Raw genomic sequence first — 26,393 nt, 5'->3', positions numbered from 1 at the left:
TTATTCATTTATCAGATTTGCGGAGAGAGAAGGTGGGGAAAATGACTCTTCTGCCCTCGTCTTCAACCTTGGGCTGCCCACGGCTTCAAACCTAGGCTCCTTGGGCTGGAACTTCTGCTTGGCATACACGTCCATGTAGTCGCCGAACACGTACTTTGGGTACGCCTCCCCGCCGCTGGCCACCGCCACCGGCGAGATGGTGGCCTCGTTGGCCGGGTTGTAGAAGGAGGCGATGGAGCGGCGGTTGCCGTCGCGCATGGGCAGCACGCAGCGCCACGCGCTGCGGTAGCGGGCGTTACTGAGCACCTCGATCTAGTCGCCGGTGTTGACGACGATGGCGCCCGCGAGCGGCTGCACGTCGGTCCACTGGCCGTCCTTGAGCACCTCCAGGCCGCCGACCCTGTCGTCCTGGAACAGCAGGATGACGCCGCCGGCGTCGGTGTGCGCGCACAGGCCCGTGATGAGGTCCGGGCGTGGGCACGGCGGGTAGTGGCTGACCTTGGTGCCGAAGAAGGGCTCGTGCCGGCCGTTGCCAGAGAAGGCAGCCTTGATGCTGGCCCTGCCGAGGCCGAGGTTCTCGTCCATGGCCTCCATGACGCGCTCGGCGAGCTTCCGCAGCTCGGCGCGGTACTCGCGCATGGTCTCCTTGAACGCCGGCAGGTCGGACGGCCACTGGCAGCCATCGTGGATGTAGAAGATGTCCTCCCAGTCCAGGTCGTCCACGGGCGCCACCTCCTCGCCACGCCGCTCCGCGTCGACGAGCGCCTCCAGCGTGCGCCCAAGGTTGAAGACGAGGGCAGAAGAGTCATTTTCCTCACCTTCTCTCTCCGCAAATCTGATAAATGAATAAAATATTCGGTGCGGTGTGTTTCAGCAAATGGACGCGATTTTGTAATGGTACTTGGCAAATTTCGCTCTTAGCGGTGTCCGTCAGCATATTAGGCTTTTTAGCGATGTCCTGCAGCAAAATTCCCTAACTAATAACTAGAAACCCAAGCCGCGCCTTACAACATCGTCCAGGTCAGGGTGTTTTTTCCGGTGAACATTGATCTTGGGCTTGCAGTAGAAAAGGGATGTCAAGTAGATGCGTCTTGCTTGAATATTGGGCATTTGCATTAAGTTGGCTTCCCTCAAATTTAATTTCTGGCTTCTTCACCCTGATAGTAGTCGATTAAGCTAATGAAAAAAAGTTCATGTAACAATTGATGTAGAAAAGAATAGACTGGTACCAGGTATTCGGCCAGGTTTTGTATAAAGCAGACTTTACTACACATAGAGCGGTAGTGTGCAACTGTGCATCGGCAAGGCTGACTGGAAAACAATGAAAGTGCAATAAATTTCAACAGTTTAAGACATTCTGAATTCTTCACATATTACACGGTCTTAGTGTTGACATGTCTTACCGTTTTGTTTTAAAAAAAACATATAGTCTGTAGGTGAAGTTGAAGCAAAATACATTGTCAAAACAAATATAATTAGTGTGAGGAAGATTTATTATTGTGCTGCGGTACAAAACATGTGCAATTGTGAAATAGACAGCTTGCTTTCTCATTGCTTATGAAAGAACAAAATACCATTGTCGGTGTTTTGGACCGGGGGGTCCTCAACCAACCAGTGAATTTGAACTACGTGCCCCTAATCCCGGATGGTGATGCAAAGAGACACAAGGTTTATACTGGTTCGGGCAATCGATGCCCTACGTCCAGTCTGAGAGATCGATCTTGTATTCCTCGCACCGAAGTGCTTGTAGTAGGGGGTTACAAGCTAGGGGAGAGAGGGAGCTAGTCCCAGGTCTCGGCAAGGTGTCACGTAGGCCGCTTGAGACGTTGCTCTCAAGCGGCTAGGATGTGTGTGCGTGGGTGTTACAAGGTGTTCTTCTCCGTTCGTCCCCTTTTTCTCCCCCTCTAAGTGGCCCAAGTCCTCTCCTTTTATAGTTGAAGGGAGGACAAGGATAGTACATGTGTTTAACTATGCGGCGTCGTGCCAACAGGGGCGGCATGTCCGAGCCCTGTGGCTTATTCCTGTGGCGGCGTGGTCGTCGGAGTGGTCCGTCCTTGGAGCACTGGGCGGCGTGCCAGTCCCATCTGATCCTGTGCGTCATGAGAGCCCTGGGACTGCCTCGAAGTGGGTGCGGCGGTGGACGTGCAAGCCGGTGTGGACGGACTGTGTGCGAGGCTGAGGCTTGGTCGGTGCCGAGGCTGCACCGCAGTGGGGGGTCTCGGCGGGCACAAACCCCGAGATAGCTTAGACCTTGGTGCACAGTGCCGAGGCCCTGAGTGGGCGGCTGACCTGGTGCGCCGGCTTGGAGGCGATGATAACCCGGACCAAGTTGCCCATGTCGTGTTGTTTTCGAGGCGGGGATCGCGGGGCACAGTGCAGTGTGGGCGCTGATCGTGGGCACAACGTCAGAACACAGTGGCCGGTAATCCCCGCCGTGCCCTGTCCCAGCCGGTATGGTGTTGATGCGACCTCAGGTCCCGTCGGCCATTCTGTGGCGTCGAGCCATCGTCCGGCTGAGATTGCAGGAGTGGTTGAAGTATTAATGAGACATGATGTGCTGTCGGGAAGATCGGCCGAGGCAGGGGCGACGGACTATGGATAAGCTGGTCTCGCGCGATACGGGGAATGAGGCCTCGCGCGAGATGAAGAGCGGAGCCTCGCATGGGACGGAGATCAGACTCCTTGCTAAGGCCTTTCGTGAGAAGCCTCGCGTGATACGAAGAAGGCACCCCCTGCTGAGGCCTTTCGTGGAGAGCCTCGCGCGAAGCGGAGATTGCGTTCCCTACCGAGGCCTTCCATGGAGAGCCTCGCGAGAGGCAGAGACTGCGTCAGGACGCCGAGACCTCCTGCGCGAGGCTCAAGGCGAGGCGGAGGGCTCGGTGGGCCCGGTCGTGGCGGGTGAGGGGCCCATGGCTTACCTTCTAGCTTTGTTTTCTATGGGACTTAAGCGACCCCTTTGATTGTTCGCTCGGGGTACCCCGTTCTAAGGTACCCGACAGTAGCCCCCGAGCCTCCGGGGGAGTGCGCGCACTCTCCCTAAGGGTTTGCCGAGGCTTGGTTTATACCCGCTCTGTAGGAACTGGGTTTTGTTTTTTGAGGTTCCGGTGGGTGCGCGCGAGTGCACCCGCCGGGTGTAGCCCCCGAGGCCCTAGAGGAGTGGAGTTACTCCTCCAAGGGCTTTTTTCATTTTCGCGTTTGAGCGAGTGGTTTTTATCGCATTTGCCGAGCCCATAATCACAAGTTCGGGTTGCGGGGGTCTCGGCGAGGCTGCAGGAAGAGCCCTCTAGCCTCTGCATAGAGCGAGAGGTTCGTCAGGGGTCCCCCCTGACTTTGGGTGCGACCCTCACGCTTCCTTTCGCTCGGAAGGAGGGGTGGAATGTGCCAGGCTACACTCGATGGGCACGAGCGTGGACACTTCCGGTGAGCTGTTATCGGGTGAGTCCGAGTGGAGGCCCGTACCCTGTTCGCTAGGGGATGGCTAGCGGTCCAAAGACGCACTCCAAGAGTACCAGAGGGTTTCTCTAGTGGGTGCCGAGGCCGTTCGCTGGGCCTCGGTGGCTCGGTGCCTCCCTACGGTGGGATCCAGACTTCCCTACCGGTCTCGGACACAACTTAGGACACCCCGAGTGACTGTTCGCTCGGGCCTGGGCCATTCGTAGGCTCGCCCCAAAGTCGTCCCTGACTCTGTTGCCCTGGGGCGGCTGTCGAAACCTCTTGGAGGCCCAGCCTTCGAACCCCTGGACCGTAACGGGCTCGGTGCCCTTTATCGTGTTTTGTAATTAAACCTCTAGCGTGGGCTAGGACCATTTGTCTTGGTCTTGGGTGCAAGAAGAGACCCCGAGCCTCCGCCTGGAGCAAGAGGGCGGTCGGGGGTCCCCTGACTTTTTCATCTGACCCTCACATATCCTTTTCGTTCGGACGGAGGGTTTGTTTGCCGAGCCCATTCTGGTCTCGGCAAGGTTGCAGGAAGAGCCCCTAGCCTCTGCGTGGAGAGAGAGGGCCGTCGGGAGTTCCCCTGACTTTTTATACGCCCCTCGCGCATGAGGGTTTGTTTGCCGAGGCCCCTTTTGGGCGTGAGCCCGAGTTGTGGGGTCTCGGCGTATTTGTAGGAAGAGCCCCCTAGCCTCTGCACTGGGTGAGAGGGCCATCAGGAGCTCCCCTGTCTTTTTGTACGACCCTCACGCTTCCTTTTCGCTCGAAAGGAGGGTTTGTTTTGCCGAGCCCCTTTGAGTGTGAGCCGGGTCGCTGGGTCTCGGCAAGGTTGTAGGAAGAGCCCCTTAGCCTCTGCGTAGAGCGAGAAGGCTATCGGGGGTTCCCCTGACTTTTTTGTGCGACCCTCACGCTTCCTTTTCGCTCAGAAGGAGGGGTGGAATGTGCCTCGCTACCCTCGATGGGCACGAGCGGTGGCACTTCTAGTGAGCTGTTATCAGGTAGTCCGAGTGGAGGCCCGTACCCCATTCGCTAGGGGACGGCTAGCGGTCCAGAGACACACTCCAAGAGTACCAGAGGATTTCTCTAGTGGGTGCCGAGGCCGTTCACTAGGCCTCGGTGGCTCGATGTCTCCCTACAGTGGGATCCCATTCGGAGACTTTCCTCCGGTCTCGGACATGACTTTGGGCGTCCCAAGCGTTTCGCTTGCTTGGGCCTCGGTCCCGTATGGGCTCGCCCGTGGTCGTCCCTGACTCTGTTATCCTAGGGCAGCTGTCGAAACCCTTTGGGGCCCAGCCTTCGAACCCCTGGATCGTAATAGGCTCAGAGTCTAGTTCCTTCATACGAAAGGAATAGGCCGCGGGGAATATCTTCCCCATTGGCTCGGCAACGGGTGGCGCACCTTTTGAGGCGGTTTCATGGGGAGACGAAACGGCGCCTGCTGCCATAGTGGCCGAGCATGATGTGGTGGATGGGACGTAACTGTCCTCACATTTAATGCGGGAGACGTGGGCGCGTGGGCCAGCGAAATCGGCTCATGGTTAACTGCACCGAATCGGGGGGAAAATCTCCCTGATTTCGTCGCCCGTTCGTTTCGCCTCCTCCCTGCATAAATACCCTAAGAGTCTCGCCCCTCCTCGTCTTACCTTGCCTGCATTAGCACCGCCTCTGTCGAGCCGTCGCTAGAGCAGCGGGTGCCGGGAAGAAGAGGAGAGAAGAGCGAGCCTAGGGAGAAAGCGAGAAAAAAGCGAGAGCGTGGGAGAGAGAGAAAAAACTCGCTGCCGCACCCGATTCCTCCATCGCACCCATGGCCAACGACATCGTCGTTGTCGAGGCGGACCCCTAGGACCCATCGGACGTCACCGAGGAGATGCTTCAGTCGCTTGTCGACGGTGGACTCCTTCGCCCGGTGACAGACCCCACCAGGCCAGAGTGGATTGCTCCATACGGCGAGCCAGAGCCGAGGCCTCGCGACGGCTACATCGTGAGCTTCGTCTCCTTCCACGAGCGTGGCCTCGGCGTCCTGGCGGACCGGTTCATGCGGGCGCTCCCGCACTACTACGTCGTGGAGCTCCACAACTTCAATCCCAATTCCATCGCTCAGGCGGCTATCTTTGTTGCCGTCTGCGAGGGGTATTTGGGGATTGCTCCCCATTGGGAGTTGTGGCTCCACCTATTCCGGGCGGGGCATACCACCAAGCCGACGGGCACGTCGGGTAAGAGGAAGGCGACGAGGGCCGTCGGCTGCACTCTCCAAGTGCGTCAGGACCGCCTACACCTCTATATCCCAGCCCAACTCGCGTCCTCCAATCGCCGGTGGTACACGAGTTGGTTCTACCTCCGCAACAACGATGGAGGACTTCCCCCTTACACTGGGCGGATTGTGGAGAGTTGCCCGAAGAGATGGAAGTACGGACGTCCCAAAGGACGACCAGCCCAAGCTGCAGCCGCTTCTAGACAGGGCTAGGCGAGGCTGCGGGGCCACGGTCTCACCGTGGCTATGGTCGTGGTCTCCTTCCACCGCCGGAGGGTGCTGCCGCTGATGGCTCGGCGCCGGTGGCTATTCGAGATGAAGCCGGGTGAGCCCATTGAGGGCACCCGGATGTCCTCCTCTGCCCTTTTCCGACGAGGAAATTCTTCGTCAGGGTGGGGGAGACGGTAGAGGCAAAGCTGAGGGGCGGCAACTTGACCCCTATCGTGATGCGGCCGTCGCGGGGGTTCCTCTCGCTGGTAAGTCGCATGCCGCTTGTAGCCTCCGAGCCTCCTCAATCTCCCCTTACCCCTTATTTCCTTATGCGCGTCCGTCATTCCTATAGGGGATGAGGGACGTGCGCTCCTCTCCTCCACCCGTTCCCGAGGACACGAGGCGGCGGGCGATCAACCACGCGCACGCCGACACGTAGAAAAAACGGAAAGACGCCAAGGCGGCGAAGCGCACGAAGCAACTCCTCACGCGTGAGGAGCTGGATAAGCGCCGCCGTCAACAAAGGAAGGAGGGTCTCCCGCTGGAGGAATCCCCGTTGACGTCGCTGTCGACGGAGGCCTCGGATGGGGATGATGGGGGCAAGGTGGGGCGAGGTCCCCTGGACCACCTTCCTGACGTAGTGGAGGTGGTGCCCGGGGTGTTGGCAAGCAGCCCGGCACTCCCGGGAGGAGGAAGAGAAGCGGACCCAGGGTCGGCGGTTGCCGGCTCCGGGGCCGAGGCCGACACGCCCGAGGCGCGGGCATTGGGCAAATGTGCCGTTAGCCCGCTGGGCTCGGTGGTCGTGGTGGAACAAGCAGTGGTGGAGGTGACGCCACCGCCCCTACAGAGGACCGAAGGGGCGCCGGGGTCCATCGAGGACGGACCGGCGCCGATGGATACGGAGGCGACGCCTCTGCCGCTGCCTCCGCCGTTGCGGACGAGGTTTGCCGTGGCGAAAGCGGTTGTCGCCCCGTTCAAGGTTAGTGTATTTTTGGTGGGGTCATAGTGCATTCCGTTCACCTTTTTGGTCTCGCGCTGACCCTGTAGGTTATTTTTCCTTAGTCAAAAGCGACCTGCGGACGAGCTCCCCTTGGTGCCCCTTAAGGCGCTTAAGGCGAGCCCCGGCTCCTTCGCCCACTGGGTGGCGGAGGCACAAGCCGCTATCCAACACGGCGCGGCGTCGGCGAGGGTCGACCCAAAGGGGCCGGCCGCCCAAGGAGGGGTTGTCGAGGCGACCCCTACACAGACGAGGGAGGGAGCGCTTCCGCCTCAGTGGGGGCGAGGCTCACGAGTCGGATGGGGCCGGCGTGCCCTTGATTGCCGAGGCCCCCGGGGTCTCTGAGGCTAAGGCGACGAAGGCCACGGCGCCCACGACCGCTGAGACCGTAGTGGCCGCGGTCAGTGTCTCTGCGTCTGCCGAGGCCACGATGGCAGAGGCCAAAGCCCCCGAGACCGTTAAGGCCATAATTGTAGAGGTCGGAGCCCCCGAGATCACCAAGGCCATCATGATGGTGGCGAGGCCGTCTGTCCAGGAGGTGGAGATGCAGGCAGCGGAGGCCTTGGTGGCGCCCTTGGTTTAGGGCCCGCCGTTGTTGCGAGAGAGCGCCCGGGAGGCGGAGGTCTATCCAATCTCCTCCGACGATACTTCTCGGGTGCGGGAGGTGGTCGATGTCGAGGAGACCGATGCCGTGGAGCAGCCGGCACCACTCTTAGATGAAGGAAACTCGGCCCTCGTGCGGGTGCGACCTGAGCCTCGTGGGTGGGATCACCCGCGGGTACTGTGGCGGAGCCGGGACGACCCTGAGGGGGAGCCTCTGTTCGCCCTCGAGGACGCAGCCGAGGGCGGGCGCTGGGGCACCTTCGAGCGATACCGCCAACTGGTGGAGCGGTCGCTATGGATGGCGCTATCCGTGGTGGCCGATGAACTGCCTAGAGTTGCCCAGGAGCTCGAAACCCGGTCCCTTGGGAAGTCAGTCTTTCTCCCGCGGGAGAGGGGCGTCTAGGACCAGCTTCAGCAGCAGAAGGGCCTTCTTGCTGGTGCCAACGAGCTCCTGTCGGCGCAGAGCGTGGAGGTAGAGGACCTCCGCCTTCGTTGTGCCAACGCGAAGGTCGAGGCGGCCATGGCCCAGACGCAGCTCGCCCCTCTGGCGGCGTGGGTGGAGGAGTTGGAGGAGGAGCTCACCCGTGCGGTCAGAGATCGGGATGCCTTTAGGGGCCGAGCCGTTGAAGCTACGGCCTCGGCCGCGGATATCATGGGGCAGCTGGGGGTGGAATAGAGGGCGCACCAGCTGATGAAAGGTGCCTTGGATGAGGCCCTTGCTGCAGCTGAGGCCTCACGGACCGAGGCTATGGTTTGGAGGTGGACGGTCGAGGGTGAGTTTTAGTCCCCTCATTTTGTTTTCTTTTTCTTATGTTCACTCCCTAACTCCCTTGCGTGACACAGAGCTAGGGAGTGAAGCTTCCAGGGCGGCCGAGGCTTCTTGGGTCGAGGCCCACCGCTTGAAGGAGGAGGCCGAGGCTTCCAGGCCGAGGCCCTGCGCTGGAAGGAGAAAACCGAGGCCTGTCAGGTCGAGACCCGACGCTGGGAGCAGAAGGCCAAGGGTGAGTTCCGTGGGTTTCCGCCCCTAACTCCCTTGTTTTCTCTCTCGCTCGACCTCATTCCATTTTCCGCTGGTGCAGAGTCAGAGGCGGAGGTTACTCGGGCCGCCTGAGGCTTCCAGCGCAGGTGCAGACGGTGCTCGAGACCGAGATCGGGGAGCATGAAGCGCTGAAGCGTGCTGCCCTTTCTGCCTACGAGGCCCTGGAGGTTGAAGGGGTTCAGTCAGGTAGCTCCCTGGGGAGCCGTTTGATTGCACTGAGCAACCAGATGCGCGAGCGACTCCGAGGAGCGCTGCACACGGGTGTCAAGCGCGCGCTGGCCATAATCTCTTCTCACTACAGTCGGCGTCGACCTCCTAGCCATCAGTGATGGGTATGTCCTACCTGATGACGAGGAGGAGGCGGACGCGGTGGTCACAAAGCTGATGGAGGTGGCGGAAGGCCCTGGCACGGCGCTGGCGACGCTCTTCGAAGAGGAGGTGGTTCCTCCCTTACCATCTGCCGGTGCTGAAGGCCCTGAGCCTTGATCTAGGCCCTGGGGGCTATGTAAAAATAGAGTAGGGGTTATTTTTTGTATCGTAACGCTTGTGGCCATCGAGGCCTTTATTTTTGAAGTATTTGTGTTTCTTAGTTGTTTTTCTTATGTTTTCGAGCCTCTGCCCTCTGTTGCTCCTGATCGGATTTCGTTTGCAAAACACCCCCTTGGGGCCTAAGCCATCCCTTGAGCGAGAGGTAGTGAGGGAGTGCCATAGCCTAGGGGCGTAGGCCATCTCACGACTCTACCAGCCTCTTGCTTAGGAAACAGACCTTGGTCCGAGGAGTTTTTACAACTGATTCGTTAGAGCCTGCTAGAGTCTTGGTGTAGGAATTTTTACGAAAAACAACTAAAGAATGGTGCGTGGGACCTAGGGGGGAGTCCCCCATCTAGCTCTCGAGGGAGGCTCAGTTCTGCCGAGGCAGAGCCGAGTCTCCCTTGTCAGTGTTACTATACCGCCGAGACCTACGATGGGCTCGGGGGGTTTCTCGAAAAATTAGACCAACTAAAGAATGCTTTTTAATTGTATTTCGAGAAACGACATATACAATGCTTGGAAATTTAGGGATAAAAGCGACAGTAGCTGTTCTATGTTCCAAGCGTTGGTGAAGACTTCGCCCTTCTCGTTGGCCAGCTTGTAGGTTCCGGGCTTCAGTACTTGGGCGATGATGTACGCTCCTTCCCATGGGGGGGTCAGCTTGTGGCGACCCTTGTTGCTCTATGCTAGCCTCAACACCAGGTCGCCTACCTTCAAGTCTCAGGCCTCGGACGTGTCGGGCCTGATAGCGCCGTAGGCTCTGCTGGTATTTGGCCGAGTGTAGTAGCGTGACAGTCTCAGGCTTCCTCCAGTTGATCAAGGGCGTCCTCTCGGGTGGTGCGGTTACTTTGTTCGTTATAGGCTTGTAGCCTCGGGGAACCATATTCCAAGTCGGTGGGGAGGATGGCCTCAGCCCCATAGACCAGGAAGAAAGGCGTGAACCCCGTGGCTCGGCTTGGAGTGTTCCTTAGGCTCTAGATCACCGACGAGAGTTCGGCGAGCCATTTCTTGCCAAACTTTTTCAACCAGTTGTGAATCCTTGGCTTGAGGCCTTGTAGGATCATGCAGTTGGCACGCTCTACTTGGCCGTTGGTCCTTGGGTGTCCTATGACCGACCAGGCCACATGGATGTGGTGGTCGTCGCAAAACGTCAGGAACTTTTTGCCAGTGAACTGTGTCCCGTTGTCGGTGATGATGGTGTTGGGGACCCCAAACCTGTGGATAATGTCAGTGAAGAATAGCACCGCCTGCTCGGATTTGATTCGATTGATTGGACGAGCCTCGATCCATTTGGAAAACTTGTCGATTGATACCAGCAGATGGGTGTAGCCCCCTGGGGGCCTTTTGTAGAGGCCCGACCATGTCGAGCCCCCACACGGCGAACGGCCATGTGATGGGGATGGTTTGCAGGGCTAGGGCTGGGAGATGTGTCTACCGAGCATAGTACTGGCATCCTTCGTAGGAGCGTACTAGCTTGGTAGCATCGGCGACCGCCGTTAGCCAGTAGAACCCTTGGCGGAAAGCGTTCCCTACGAGCGTCCGAGGCACCGCATGGTGCCCGTAGGCGCCTGCGTGTAAGTCCCAAAGCAGGGCTTGGCCCGCCTCGGAACTGATACATCGTTGGAGGACACCTGAGGGACTTCGCCTGTACAATTCATCATTGTAGAGGGCATAGGTCTTGGCTCGGCGTGCAAGTCGTCGCGCTTTGGTTCTGTTGTCAGGGAGCTCCCCCCATCAAGCCAATCGAGGAACAGGACTCGCCAATCCGCGTCCTGATCAGTCTGCGGAGGCTCGGTGTTGACTTCCATGACCTCGGGCTCGGTCGAGGGGGTCTCGGCAGCAGAGGGGGCATCGAGCTTTGCCGTGGGTCCCACAGGTGGGCCCACCTCTGTCGTCGAGGTGTAGTCAATGGAAGGCGTGTGGAGGTCTCTGGCGAAGACGTTCGGGGGGACCGGGGCCTGTGCCGAGGCCATCTTTGCTAGCTCGTCGGTGGCCTCGTTGTACTTCCGCGCAATGTGATTTAGTTCGAGACCATCGAACTTGTCTTCTAGGCGTCGTACCAACTTGCAGTAAGCCTCCATTTTGGGGTCGAGGCAATTCGACTCCTTCATCACTTGATCTATGATGAGCCGCGAGTTGCCTCGAACGTCGAGGCGCCATGCCCCAAGTTCGATGGCGACTTGTAAGCCATTGATGAGGGCCTCGTACTCTGCCACGTTGTTGGAGGCGGTGAAGTGGAGCCACACCATGTAGCACATGTGTACTCCGAGGGGCGAGATGAACAATAGACCCGCACCTGCCCCAATTTTCATCAGGGATCCGTTGAAGTATAGGGTCCAGCAATCCGTCTGAGTTTGAGCCGGTGGCAATTGGGTGTCTATCCATTCAGCCACGAAATCGACCAAGACCTGAGACTTGATCGCTTTTTGAGGTGCAAAGGTCAAGGTTTCCCCCATAAGCTCGATGGCCCACTTGGCTATCCTGCCCGAGGCCTCCCGGTTATGAACTATCTCGCCTAGGAGGAAAGATGATACCACAGTCACTGGGTGCGACTCGAAGTAGTGACGCAATTTGTGCCGGGCCAGGATCACGGCATAGATCAGCTTCTGGATGTGGGGGTAGCATGCTTTGGTCTCGGAGAGCACCTCGCTGATGAAATAAACAGGATGTTGGGTGGGCAGAGCATGCCCCTCTTCCTGCCTCTCTACCACTACGGCAGCGCTGACCACTTGGGTCATTACGGCAACATAGAGTAAGAGGGCCTCATCCCTGGCCGGGGGTACCAGGATGGGAGGATTTGTGAGCAGCATCTTGAGTCTGTCGAGGGCTGCTTCAGCCTTGGGGGTCCAAGAAAAACGCTCAGATTTTCTCAAGAGTCAGTACAGAGGCAAACCTTTTTCGCCGAGGCATGAGATGAAGTGGCTCAGGGCCGCAAGGCATCCCAGGACCCTCTGTACTCCCTTAAGGTCTCTGATTGGTCCCATGCTAGTTATGGTCGAGACCTTCTCTGGGTTGGCTTCAATGCCGCATTCCGAGACTATGAATCCCAAGAGCATGCCTCGGGGGACCCCGAACACACACTTCTTGGGATTGAGCTTGATGCCCTTCTCTCTAAGGCATTTGAAGGTTATCCTCAAGTCGTCGATGAGACCCTCGGCCTTTCTGGTCTTGACCACGATGTCGTCTACGTAGGCCTCGACGGTCCACCCAATGTTGTCACCAAAGACCTGGGTCATGCACCGCTGGTACGTGGCATTTGCGTTTCTGAGGCCGAAGGGCATCGTCACGTAGCAGTACATGCCGAATGGTGTGATGAAAGAAGTCGCGAGCTGGTCAGATTCTTTCATCTTGATTTGATGGTAACCAGAATACGCATCAAGGAAAGACAGGGTCTCGCACCCTGCAGTGGAATCAATGATTTGATCGATTCAGGGTAATGGGAAGGGGACCTTTAGACAGGCTTTGTTCAAACCGGTGTAGTCTACACACATCCTCCATTTCCCATTTTTCTTCTTGACTAATACGGGGTTAGCCAACCACTTTGGGTGGGACACTTCCTTGATGAACCCGGCCACCAAGAGTTTCTGTACCTCCTCTTCGATGGCCCTGCGCTTTTCCTCGTCGAAGCAGCGCAGGTGTTGCCTCACCGGTCTAGACTCAGCCCGGATGTCCAGGGCATGCTCGGCGACCTCCCTCGGTATGCCCGGCATGTTCGAGGGACTCCATGCGAATATGTCGGCATTCGCATGGAGGAAGTCGACGAGCACAGCTTCCTATTTGATGTCGAGGGTGGCGCTGATCCTCAGCGCTCGATCGTCGGGGCAGGCGGGGTTGACCGGGACGAGTTTGATGGCCTCCGCGGGCTCAAATGCCCCTGTGCGACGCTTGGAGTCAGGCGCCTCGCCACTGAGTTGGTCGAGGTGGGCTATGAGGGTCTCGGCCTCCGCAAGAGCCTCGGCGTACTCGATGCACTCGACGTCGCAGTCGTATGCATGTTCATACGTGGACTCAATCGTGATGACACCGCTAGGGCCTGGCATCTTGAGCTTGAGGTAGGTATAGTTGGGTACTGCCATGAACTTGGCATAGCATGGCCGCCCCAGGATGGCGTGGTAGGCTCCCCCGAACCCGACTACCTCAAAGGTAAGGACTTCCTTGCGGTAGTTGGAGGGGGTGCTGAAGCAGACAGGAAGGTCGATGCGCCCGATGGGTCGCGTGCGCTTCTCGAGTACGATGCCGTGGAAGGGGACGACGCTGCCTTGGAGCCTCGACCGGTCGATCTCCAAGAGCTCCAGGGTATTGACGTAGAGGATGTTGAGGCCACTGCCTCCGTCCATCAACACCTTAGAGAGTCGGGTGTTGCCGATGATTGGGTCGACGACCAGTGGGTACTGCCCGGGATTTGGAACATGGTCAGGGTGGTCATCTCGATCGAAGGTGATCGCCTCCCAAGACGAGTCAAGGCACTGGGGGGTGGCCACCTTGATCGAGAAGACTTCTTAGCATTCCCTCTTGCGCTGTCGCGCCATAAGGCACGCCGAGGGTCCACCGAAGATCATGAAGACATTGCGTACCTCGGGGAACCCGTCGTCCTTGTCTTCGTCCCGGTCGCCGGTGCCCTTCTGCTTGGCGTCATCGTCGGGGAGCCCGAGCCTGGCGTAGTAACGTCACAGCATGGAGCAATCCTCGAGGGCGTGCTTGACCGGGCCTTGGTGGTAAGGGCAGGGTTTCTTGAGCATGTCGTCGAAAGGCCTAGGGCCTATGGGGCCTCGGGGATTCTTGTGTTCTGCGGCCCCGACCAGATCAGCCTCCAGGACCTCTTGCTTCCCTAGGCGCCCCTTTTTCTTTCTCTTGGGGAGGTGGGGGGCCGAGGCCTCGAGGGCCTCGTCCCACCGTTTTCCCTTAGTGTCGCTGTCGGGGAAGATGGCTCCGACAACCTCCTCACCCGAGGCAAAGTTGGTGGCGATGTCGAGGAGCGCAATAGCGGTGCGCGGCACGTTCCGACCTAACTCCCGAACCAGGTCTCGGCAGGTGGTGCCAGAGAGAAAAGCCTGGACGATCTCCGAGTCGCCGACGCTGGGCAACTCGGTGCACTGTTTGGAGAAGCGTCGGCTGAAGTCTCGGAGAGACTCATCCGGCTTCTGACGACAGCTTTTAAGATCCCAGGAATTCCCAGGGCGCACGTATGTGCCTTGGAAGTTCCCAACGAAGATCCTAACCAAGTCGCGCCAGTCGTGGATTTGTGAGGGAGGAAGGTGCTCGAGCCAGGCTCGCGTTGAGTCTGACAAGAGCAAGGGGAGGTTGCAGATGATGAGCAGGTCATCATCCGCACCACCTAGCTGGCAGGCCAAGCGGTAATCGGCAAGCCAGAGTTCGGGGTTGGTCTCACCGCTGTATTTCGCGAGATTGGCTGGTTGCCGAAACCAGGCCGGGAAAAGGGCAGCGCGGATGGCCCTGTTGAAGACCCAAGGGCCTAGCGGTTTAGGAGAAGGACCGCGGTCCTCCTCGCTGTCGTAGCGACCGCCTCGGTGTGGGTGGTAGCCCCGAGCGGGCCCCTCGTTGTCGTGCCGTCGTCACCTGCTGACCACCTCATGGTCTCCCTGCACCTCGCGTCGATTGCTGAAGCGGTCCAGAAGCACGGGGACCATGTGGGCTATCGGCGCTTGAGCAGGTTCAGGACGAGCCGAGGCTTCCCTGTCCTACCGAGGCGGTGCTGTGGGCAGGTTCGAGACGCCCCCGTGCCGTCGGGAGGCGGAACTCTTGGCCTGCTGAACCGCGGCGGTCTCTAGGAGATCCCGGAGCTCGACATGGACCCACCGCCCCTTCATGGTAGAAGGCTCGAGCATTGCGCGGACCAGCATTGTCGCAGCCATGACATTCTGGCTAGCGCGATTGAAGACTGGGGATTGCTCACTCCCTTCGTCATCATGGATGCGGTGATGCACATCATGGGCCCTCCGTCGGGCTCCCCCGCCTTCACCGCGACCTCGCTGTTCCTGTTCAAGAGTGTCTCAAAGCTGCTGCAGCAGGAGTTGGTCTTGTTTGACCTTGGCCTGGAGCTCACGGAGTTGTTCCAGGTCTGGGCGTTGAGGTCGCGCAAGGGTGGGGGTCTCGTTTCGTGCGGCCAGCAGGACAATGCGTGGAGGTGTGGCAGCGCTTGTACCTGGGCGAAGCGGGGAATGGCTACCTGCCCCCTCGTCCTCCTCGCCCACTCTCGACATCCCGAGCCCGACGTGAAAACACTCGCGAGTGGGGTCATAGGTGCCTTCATCGTCGGAGTCAGAGTAGCCTAAGCAGTAGTCGCTCACGGCCAAGAACTGGCGCATAGCCCCAGGGTCGTGGAGTTCGGAGAAATCCACTCCGGGCCATGCCTTGTCCTCCTCCGAGGAGTCAGCGTGGGTGCTTAGGTCGAGAATGAAGCGCTGGCAGCGTTCTGAGGGATCCTCGTGAGCGGTAGTGTAAGCATAGGCGTAAGAGGTGGTGGCATTTCTCAACCCAAAGGGGTATGGGGATGGTGCCGTCGCCAGACTCTACTCCGCCGGGATCGGCTCCTCGGGGAGTGGTGGAGCGGAGCTTGATGGCTGGGCATCGCCGTGTGCCATCGGTGATTTTCCTTTGTCCAAGCTCAGGCTAGACAGGTCCCGAGCCAGGGACCCCGTGCCAACAGCTGGGCGTAGGATATCGGTGGGGAGCGGCGTGCCGCCCTAGATTCGCATAGCGTCGGGGTGGTATTGCTCGCGTTGTGTCTGGCGAGCGCGGCAAGAGCGGCCGCCCGGGCGCCGCCTGCGCCTGGGCTGCCGGTGCGCGACTTCATCGTCGGTTGGTGGGGCTCGAGGAGTGAGGAGTACCATGTCGTACTCATGCCCTAGGGACATGAACTCTAGGCTCCCAAACCAAACCACTGTGCCGAGATGCAATGGTCGTACGGGGTCTGCCATCTGGAACTTGCAGGGATGACAAAACTGACATGCAGAGGCCCTTACCTGGCGCGCCAACTGTCGGTGTTTCGGACCAGGGGGTCCTCAACCAACCAGTGAATTTGAACTGTGTGCCCCTAATCCCGGATGGTGATGCAAAGAGACACAAGGTTTATACTGGTTCGGACAATCGATGCTCTACGTCCAGTCTGAGAGATCGATCTTGTATTCCTCGCACCGAAGTGCTTGTAGTAGGGGGTTACAAGCTAGGGGAGAGAGGGAGCTAGTCCCAGGTCTCGGCAAGGTGTCACGTAGGCCGCTTGAGATGTTGCTCTCAGGCGGCTAGGATGTGTGTGCGTGGGTGTTACAAGGTGTTCTTCTCCGTTCGTCCCCTTTTTCTCCCCCTCTAAGTGGCCCAAGTCCTCTCCTTTTATAGTTGAAGGGAGGACAAGGATAGTACATGTGTTTAACTATGCGGCGTCGTGCCAACAGGGGCGGCATGTCCGAGCCCTGTGGCCTGTTCCTGTGGCGGCGTGGTCATCGGAGTGGTCCGTCCTTGGAGCACTGGGGCGGCGTGCCAGTCCCATCCGATCCTGTGCGTCGTGAGAGCCCTGGGACTGCCTCAGAGTGGGTGCGGCGGTGGACGTGCAAGCCAGTGTGGACGGACTGTGTGCGAGGCCGAGGCTTGGTCGGTGCCGAGGCTGCACCGTAGTGGGGGGTCTCGGCGGGCATAAACCCCGAGATACCCGAGACCTTGGTGCATAGTGCCGAGGCCCCAAGTGGGCGGCTGACCTGGTGCGCCGGCTTGGAGGCGATGATAACCCAGACCAAGTTGCCCATGTCGCGTTGTTTTCGAGGCGGGGATCGCGGGGCACAGTGCAGTGTGGGCGCTGATCGTGGGCACAGCGTCAGAACACGGTGGCCGGTAATCCCCGCCGTGCCCTGTCCTAGCCGGTATGGCGTTGATGCGACCTCAGGTCCCGTCGGCCATTCTATGGCGTCGAGCCATTGTCCGGCTGAGATTGCGGGAGTGGTTAAAGTATTAATGAGACATGGCGTGCTGTCGGGAAGACCGGCCGAGGCGGGGGCGACGGACTATGGATAAGCTGGTGTCGCGCGATACGGGGAATGAGGCCTCGCGCGAGACGGAGAGCGGAGCCTCGCGCGGGACGGAGATCGGACTCCTTGCTAAGGTCTTTCGTGAGAAGCCTCGCGCGATACGGAGAAGGCACCCCCTGCCGAGGTCTTCCGTGGAGAGCCTCGCGCGAAGCGGAGATTGCGTTCCCTGCCGAGGCCTTCCGCGAAGAGCCTCGCGCGAGGCGGAGATTGCGTCAGGACGCCGAGACCTCCTGCGCGAGGCTCGAGGCGAGGCGGAGGGCTCGGTGGACCCGGTCGTGGCGGGTGAGGGGCCCACGGCTTACCTTCTAACTTTGTTTTCGATGGGACTTAAGCGACCCCTTTGATTGTTCGTTCGGGGTACCCCGTTCTAAGGTACCCGACAACCATATTATGTATGTGACAGTACGTAGGTATTGAACAAATGGGAGACAAATTGAGAAGGAGCAAGCTCATAATGCATGAATAATAGGAAACTTATATAACTGAAACTGAGCCTAAATCTATGGTGAAATTATTTTCATTCATCACAGGCAGTGCCGGTCCTAGAATTCTGAGGGCCCTCTGGCGATCTCGTCGCAACGACGCATCTTAATCATATATAAAATCTTATAATATATAGACGCTAATTTTACTTACAAAACAAAAGCAAATTCAATAACATATTTTTAATTTAACAGGTCTGATAATTATCGAAGAACAATATAGATTAAGCAATATATTTGTAGATGTATGATAATTATTAAGAAACAATGTAGATTAAAAAACAATATATTCGTTTTCTTTTCTCACCTATGACAAATGTTTCTTGGGTTACATTCTAAAATTCTAACAGATGAATTAGAAAAAAAATATGACTATATGGGTACAAAGTACTAGAAGTCTGAAATACTATATAAATAATTAATTTGGATTAAAAATAAAAAAGAAAAAAAATACCTAGGCCTAAACAACTGATCGGTGATCGCAATGCGTAAGAAGCCAAGAATCAAGATGTCGTCGTCGTGGAGCCCTGCCTGGTCGCTGTCCTCGTGCGCCGTGTTCGTGTCTCCGGTAGTCTAGCTCTTCGCGACGGCGCGGCTCGCCAGCTCCGCGTGTGTAAGGCGCACGTCGCGAACTCACAATCAGAGTGTGCTGTGTGCAGCATGACTCCTCGCCTCCTCTCTACCCGAGGGCCGTGGGAAAGGAAACTAGTAAAAAAATATCGATGTTGTCTTTTTTAGCCGCATGACCAGTTCTATATCTCTCTTTTCATTAGTTTGTTAATACCTAATAGACTATAGGACCTGGAGGTTTGTATATCTAGGTTTTTGCCCCTTCTCCGCTTGAGCCCTCGGCCGTCGCACCTCGTGCCCTACCCTTAGGGCCGGCACTGATCACAGGATTATGTTGGAGGTCCCTCAGCTTGGCGCAGATGTTGGCGCCGGCCTTCTTCTCCAGCGCGGGTGTGGGCGCCTCGCACCCCGGTGACCGCCGTGGCTGCGGCGACGCTCGAGCGTATGGGCCGCAAGCAGCGGTGCTGCGACGACTCCGCCTCAGACGACGAGAACCCGCCGTAGCTGGAGCACTCGGAGGAGCTGGACGTTGTGGATGAAGACGGCGACAGTGGTGTACATAGGCGCATCTAGCATGGGCTCTGCCCTGCGAGTTCGCGCCGCGTCGGCAAAACTCCCGATTCCGATGGCTCTGGGACTGGGCCTAAAGAGATGGTGCCTGCACGGACGGCTCGATCGAACTCACCGCGTAAATTGAACGGCCGAGAAAAACTGGTGACGTGGCCCAATGAACGGCCTGAGCTTGGCTCAGGTTTAGAGAGAAAGAGATTAGCTAGACCATTAATTGGACTCGTTTGATCTAAATGAGCTAAACTATTAGCTCCATGGATCAAACAAGATTTACTTCTTGTCAAGTTTTCTAATATCTAGATTCGAAGCACAGACGAGGGTGTAACCATAAAAAAATAAAAAAAAATACTAGTATCATGTTAAGGTTTGCCTTGTCCCACCTTGCAATACAATTATACAATATGGAAACATTATTTTTTTCCCCGATCTGTCTTCATTTACTTGACACCAAAATCTGCACAATACAACTATACAAATTACGGTACGAGGGCTGAGAGTCCAATTCTAACATAAGGCAAATGTCGCGACCACTGCGTAAACCTCCGGACCGTAATTCATCTAGGTAACGCAATAAGTTGTACTCCCTCCGTTCCAAATTATAAGTCGCTTTGACTTTTTTGGTTCATTCATTTTGCTATGTATCTAGACATATTATTATATCTAAATGCATAGCAAAATGGATGTACTAAAAAAGTCAAAGCGACTTATAATTTGAAATGGAGGGAGTATATTTTATTTATCATATAAGACGTGGACATGAAAATGAAGAGTAATGAACATTGGAGGAACAGCACCCGGGGCTGGTTGGTCTTCTTCTCGGGTGTGAAATTGGCTGTGCCGCGTAGCATAACTGTGGCACATACGGATAGATAGATAGATGTCCCGGCTGCATAAACCTAGAAGAAAGCGCTTTTGTGGGGCCCAGCTGACGTGGGCATAACTAAAAAGGCTGGCTCACGTGCGTGCAATTGGATGTTCCGAAGTTTAGATGGAGATTAGGTCTAGTTGGAGATCACCGTGGTGTGCTAAACCTAAACGAGTGGTGGGTTGGTTAATTTGTAGTAAAAAAAAGAAAAAAAGAAACCCGGCACGGTTGTCTAATTTCTGCTGCGTTTCCTTGTGGAGAAGTTGCATGTCCCAAAGTTGATCTTCTCCATCACAGTGGCTACGGCAGAACTTGCATGTCCCAAAGTTGAGAATTGTAAGTTTATTAGGATATGCACTGGACGTCTTAGTGCCGATATAAACATAAACTTAGGCTTTGTTGGGATGCGCATGCATTCATCTCAAGCCGTATGCGTTGAGGTGGATTATAGTGGAATTAAACTAAATTACGTTTCAATCCACTTCAACACACGTATATTGAGGTGGATTAAGATAGATGTATATGCATCGAAACATGGCCTTATCTGTAAAGGAAAAAAAAAGTAGTAGACGATAGAGAGCCACAGTGACGTGTTGGCGCTGATATGAACTCAGAGGAGGAGGATTCAGGTACAGATGAATGAGACAGAGACGAGGTAGTTTCAGAGGTAAGTTCCCTGCCCACACAACGGAAGCCGGCGCTATATCTCGGCCCGCGACTCGCACGATACACGCGGCCCATGGCCCAAATCGACAAGGCCCATTGACTATGGTCCGTCTTAACCAGTAGCCAATGGGCCACCTAGTCCGGAGGTAGTAGTAGGTACGCTTGGGCTTGGGCTTTGTTGTCGGCGTCAGGCGTGCGTGACTGGCACACGAGCTCAGCGGCCTGGGCCCTGGGGTGCTGCCAGAATTTTGGTTCAACGTACACACACGTGCAGAGGAGGGAGGTCTGGAATCTGGGATGGTAAGCGCGTACGTACCGTGGGTCCCGGCCCGGGATGCACGTCTGACCTGATGGAGATTGCAGGCCTGTTCGCTTAAACTTATTAGCTGATTTAGCAGTTAAAATCTACCGTATTTTTCTCTCATAACAAATTAGTTAAGATCAGCTTATCAGCTAGCTTTAATACCAGACGAACAGGCCCGCACACGAACCACGAGTCCCGTATCGGCCTGTTCGTTGGTTGGTTTCTGGGCTGGTTTGGGCTGGCTGGTGCTGGTTTTATGTGAGAGAAAAACACTGTTGGTTGACTGGTTTGAGCTGGTTGAAACCAACAAGCGAACAGGGTGATATATAGCCTTATTATTATATATGTTCGGTGTACTCCAATTATCATCGGCATTCCACATTAATATACTGTCGCCTTACAACATTATTAAGAAGAAGAATAAAAAAAGTGGTCATCTATAAACCTTCATCTCAAGTAGGTGATATCAGAACAGATACCCTACACTTGTACACCCTGTGCCACTATCAAAAGTAGCCGCGATTCTAAACCTTCGGCTAAATTATCCACCTGTAACACACATCTGTTATAAAAAATACTCTAAGAAAACTTTTTTTTAAGCTAGGACCTAGATTTCCCACCGCTGTCGCTACGTAGCACTAGGCTAAATAACTCATACTCATTTTATTCCAAATTATAAGTCATTCTGGTTTCTAGTTACATTGTTCTTGTCATAAAATAATTAAAAAGGAATCTAAAAAACAATGTATGTGCAATGTTTTTCGATAATAAAGACATGTATGAAGTCATTAGCATATCGTTTTCTATGCCGAAGACACAGCCAAACATACATGTCAGCCACTGATGGAGGTGCTACACAAAACAGGAAACCTATAATAAATGGAACGGTCTAAGGCCTTGTTTGGTTTCCCATGACTAGAATTTAGCTACTATAATCAACGACTAAACTTTAGTCATTCTTGTTTGGTTTTAGTGACTAAAGAACATTAAAACAGTTCAACAAAGACCAAACTACTTCTAATGAATGTACAAATCAAGATAGAGGACCGACAATAATGAGGGGTAGCCTCCGTCTACTGGACACTTTAGCACCTCCTTAGAGTACTAATGTGACTAAACTATTTTAGTTTATTTTTAGTTAATTTGTTTGATAGTTTAGTAATTAAATTGACTAAAGTTTAGTAGCTAAACTTTAACTTTAAGAGGAGTGAACCAAACAGACCCTAGATAAAACGACGGGTGTCTCTCGGTCATATAAAGCATGCAAAGTGCCATGGATATTGCGTTACAACACGAATGCAAAGAACAAAAGATAAAAGACTTTTGATTAGGTCTACGTCTCTGCGCCCAAATTTGTTTTTTTATCAAAAGACTTCTAACAGTTTTATATATCAAAATCACTACCCTCTGCACAGGTTGATGGACCACCAGTGCCTGCATCTAATTCGTGACAATTTTATTTGGAGACGTGTCTAAACAATCGATTCATCATGCTCAATTCAAGAGAAGACTGATAAATGATTTTTTTATTATGTGAAGGGCTGATTCTTTGGAATGGACTAGGGGCCGTGAGCTAAAAAAAGTAACTCTCTTTCTCTTGATTCACTTCATGTACCCTATACATAGAGTTTATCCTAAAGAATCAATTTCAATAAGAGAATCACTTCTCATAGAGAATCAGCTTTCACAGAGAATAAGAATTAATTTCACTAAGAGGTCGTTTGGATCCTTTTATTTTGGAGGAATTGAAATCTACTTAATGGATTAAACTATTTGACTTAGAATTTGACGTTCCATAACTTTGACAAGCTCACAAATAAACCTATTTCAAATTCATAGGATGAGAGATGAAAATAGATTCTATAGATCATTATGCTATAATTCTACTTTCCAACTTATAGCACACTCTTCAACTCATTTTCGTACAATAAAAATACAACATATAAGTATGTCCCTTTATGTCTAACAATAAATATACAAATATATTCCATATATACAAATATATTAGCTTAATTAATCTATGTCTAAATTATAATTATTAGAATAAATTTAATTCTGAGAAAACGGGCCCTAAGACAATTACTTCTCATAGAGAATCAGCTTTCCGAATCGATGCATTACCAAGCCGGGATGCATGCATGGCCGGCCGGCCTTGGCCTTGCGCCCTTGCCCTCTCTTTCTTCGTCGTGGCGGGCTGGCGGTTGCCGTCGTAGACGAGACCGTGACCACGCAACCGACATCCACACAACTGTCGTGGCTGTCCCGTTCTCGTCGCAGTCAGGAATCCCCACGGCCGCGCGGTGTGCTTAACAAAACACACACCAAGGACGTACGCGTCAGCTCCAAGTGTCTCTATGACTTCCTTTTGTCTTTTTCCCCCCTTCTTCTATGGTCATGTGTGCGAAAGCACCTGTCCTATTGCATGATTCGTCACAAAAAGGGACGGCCATGACTTTCACAAGCCCGCGATAGAAAGAAACCGCTCTTCTCTTCTCTCCATGCCACTCTTGTGTCTCTGCTCTGCACCGACAGTGCTACGCATTGTAAGTGCCAAAGGAAGAGATATACAGAGCCACCACTCGTTTTTGAACGAATAATTTTTTTTCTTAAACCAACAGAGCTACCCATCTATCTTATGACGATTACTGAAAGAGACTCTTTTCTTTTCCCTTTTAGCATTCATGTTGATCCTCGTGTGTCAACACGCCAAGCCGAAAGATTCTACGATCGAGTTATTTGAAACAAAACATAAACATCTAGCCTTGTGCTTGGTGTACTCTGATCATCATCGGCATTCGACAATAATATCTCTCCTTACAGTTGCATTAACAAAAATAAATGGCCACACATAAACCTTCATCTCAATTACCCACCTAAGGCGATATTATAACAGATAATATTGAATAACACACTGAACTTGTACACCCCTGTGTCACTATTAGAAATAACCTAAATTGTAAACCTTTAGCTAAATTACCCTTTGTATTAATTATGTTCTTATGGAAAATACTCTAAAGCAACCTTTTAGTGTGGACCTAAATTTCCCACCTCTGTCACCTAGATAACTCATACTCCATCCGTTCTAAATTATAAGTCATCTAGGGTTTTCTACGCATCTGGTTGATGATCACGGAATAGAGCACTTGGCCGCAAGTGCGCCCAAACGCTTGGTCTCTCACCAACACTGTGCTTGAATGGTGGACATCCCCAAGAAAGAAATTCGTTCTCTAATTCTACTTGTTGTGTGGGAACCGTGGAATGAGAGGAATGCAAGAGTATTTAGGCATAGGGAAACTTCCACCATTTCACTACCAAAACAAGATCAAGGGAGAGGCAGAAGCTTGGTTCATGGCAGGCGCAAGGTGCCTTGCACCTCTCCTTGGGCAGAGAGTAACTTTTTTCACCCTTTTTTTTTTGCTTGACTGGTTTCTACTTTTTTTAGATTAGCAAACCTTGTGACTTCTTTTATAAATAGAATTTGGCACTGTCTCGAGCCTTTCGTTAAAAAAAGATACATAATAAAAACTATTATATATCTAGAAAAACATGAACAACTTATAGTTTTGAATGGAGAGAGTATGTTGCTTTATCTAAGTTATTACTCGCACATGTCATTACGAAATAATTAAAAAAAAGTAGCCTAAAAACATATACATGTACGGTGCTTTTCATAATAAAGACATGTATGAAGTCATTAGCATATGGTTTTTCTATGCCGAAGACACAGCCAAACATACATCTAAGGCACCGATGGAGGTGCTACGCAAAGCAGGAAAACTATAATAATAAAACGGTCTAAATAATTAAAGCAACCGGTAACTCAAGATCATATAAAAGCGTACAAAGTGCCACGAGTATATTGCGCTACAACACGAATAAAAATAAGAAAAGATAAAAATACTTTTGGTTCGGTCTGCGCTCAAATTTGTTTTTTTTAATCCAAAGACTTGTAACAGTTTTATATATGAATAATAAAAGCAATGAATTTAAAAAGCCAAACATCTTATAATTTAGAATAGAGGGAGTATATATCTAAAACCTTGTAAATGTTTTATCTTCTAAAATCACTATCCTATGCAGGTGGATGGACCATAGCGCCTTTCTCTAATTGGTGTGACATTTTTATTTGGGGATGTATCTAAACAAATCGATTCATGGGTGACAGGCATTAGTAGGTCGGGAGGCATCTCCCTCACCGTCCAGCAACGACGCGAGAGTGAAGCGCCGGGCATCTCGCATCTCACCATCGGGCATCGGCACGCATGCATGATCTCCCACTGCTCAACCACCGGAAATAATACGCTTGCTGCACAGTTTTTTTAACACTTTTTTAAAACTTTTTTTAAATCTGACACTGTTTATTTATTTTTTCAAATCTAACACTTTTGGCCACGCCTATTCGCATGGCGCGACAAATTCAAGCTGCCACGCCATGTATAGGGGCGCGGCAGGGGTGCCAACGTGGCAACGTCCCGGCCCACTGGTCGCTGACGAGGCGGGGCGCGGCAGGGGTGCATCATGGCACGGCGGTGCCGCCCCACCCATCATGGCGCGACAAGGCTGACACGCCAGCCACCATGGCGCGGGCAAGGCTGACGCGCCCCCAGCCATGGCGTGGCGGTCAAAGCGGCAGCAAATGGAACAAGGCACTTCTGTTATGTTCTCACATGAGCCATGCTATTTCGTCGTGTCGGTTTAACGAATAGGTCAGCAGGAAGGTTAAGTGCACAAGACAATTAATACACAAGTTCAGCAATACTAACTTGTACACGTCCCAAGTTCATCGTAAGTTCGACAATACCTCTGTTCGACATAAGTTCAGCAAGTCATAACTACGACACAAGTTCATCAATACATAAGTTCGACATTACTCGACATACTACATGTTCCATCAGTATATGGGTGTCCGAGTACAAGTGCATCATGTCATCCTAAAGAACTCCTACGACCCAGGAGTATATGGGTACCGCGGACGTCGCTGCCTCTTCGGACGTGAAGGCAGCACGTTAGGGGTGAACCCAACGTCGGTACGGTGTCGCTGGCGGTACACTCGGCGGTACTGCTGAGTGTAACTAGGATCCTGCAATTACAATATAGGCATCGTTACTTACAATGTTTAAGTAATTGTGACGTATATGGCAAATGGTTGTTTCAAGTACCTGTTCGTCGAATTGTGTAGGAAATGGTGCATCACCAAGCTGAGACATCCCAATCTCATCGTAGTCCTCCTCCTCGTCCTCCTCATCCTCGTCCTCCTCAACGTCGTGCTCCGCACTGCATTGCCGGGAGTACGAACATAAGAGGTCCCACCAGCCGTCGTGTCGGAGGAACCTGCTCGTGTCGGCATAGTGCTCGAGCGTAAGGAACTAGACAGGTCCGGGTCATAGAGCATCTCCCATGGAGTATCTACGCAGCTGAGCTTCTATGCCAGCTTCTTGCAGCTTCTCCTCACTTTCGGCAAAAAAAGAAAACACGGATGAATGAGTCATGGAAACCATTTAACCATTGTCATGGCTTTGAGAATATAACGTACATCGACGAAGACGTGTAGAATGCCGTGCGACTACCCTCTAGTCTCGTGAAGTCGCACGGCTGCTTCGTTGGACATACTTGTCAACTGTGATGCCTACATACACAAGCGAGCTAAGTTCGTATCGCTACAATTCATTGGAACATCGACGTGCAGTTGTATTGAAATTCAAATTTCTTACCACGTATCTATGTAGCGGGGCTCTCTGAAGCTGTGTCTCCATCCTTGTCGCCTCGTCGTATGCATCAGCGATGTCATCCTCGTCGTCGTCCTCATCAATTGGCTTGTTAGTGTAGGGGGCCTGCAT

General features: G+C 53.7%; 1 pseudogene; it reads right to left on the bottom strand.

Moving 5' to 3' along the window:
* On the bottom strand, positions 1-26,393 carry LOC136534429 (1-aminocyclopropane-1-carboxylate oxidase-like; annotated as a pseudogene).

The sequence above is a fragment of the Miscanthus floridulus genome, unplaced genomic scaffold (assembly GCF_019320115.1).
Source record: "Miscanthus floridulus cultivar M001 unplaced genomic scaffold, ASM1932011v1 os_1932_3, whole genome shotgun sequence".
In the NCBI taxonomy this organism is placed as follows: Eukaryota; Viridiplantae; Streptophyta; class Magnoliopsida; order Poales; family Poaceae; genus Miscanthus; species Miscanthus floridulus.
The sequence above is the reverse complement of the archived record's forward strand: the minus strand, read 5'-3'. Positions and strand labels throughout refer to the sequence as shown.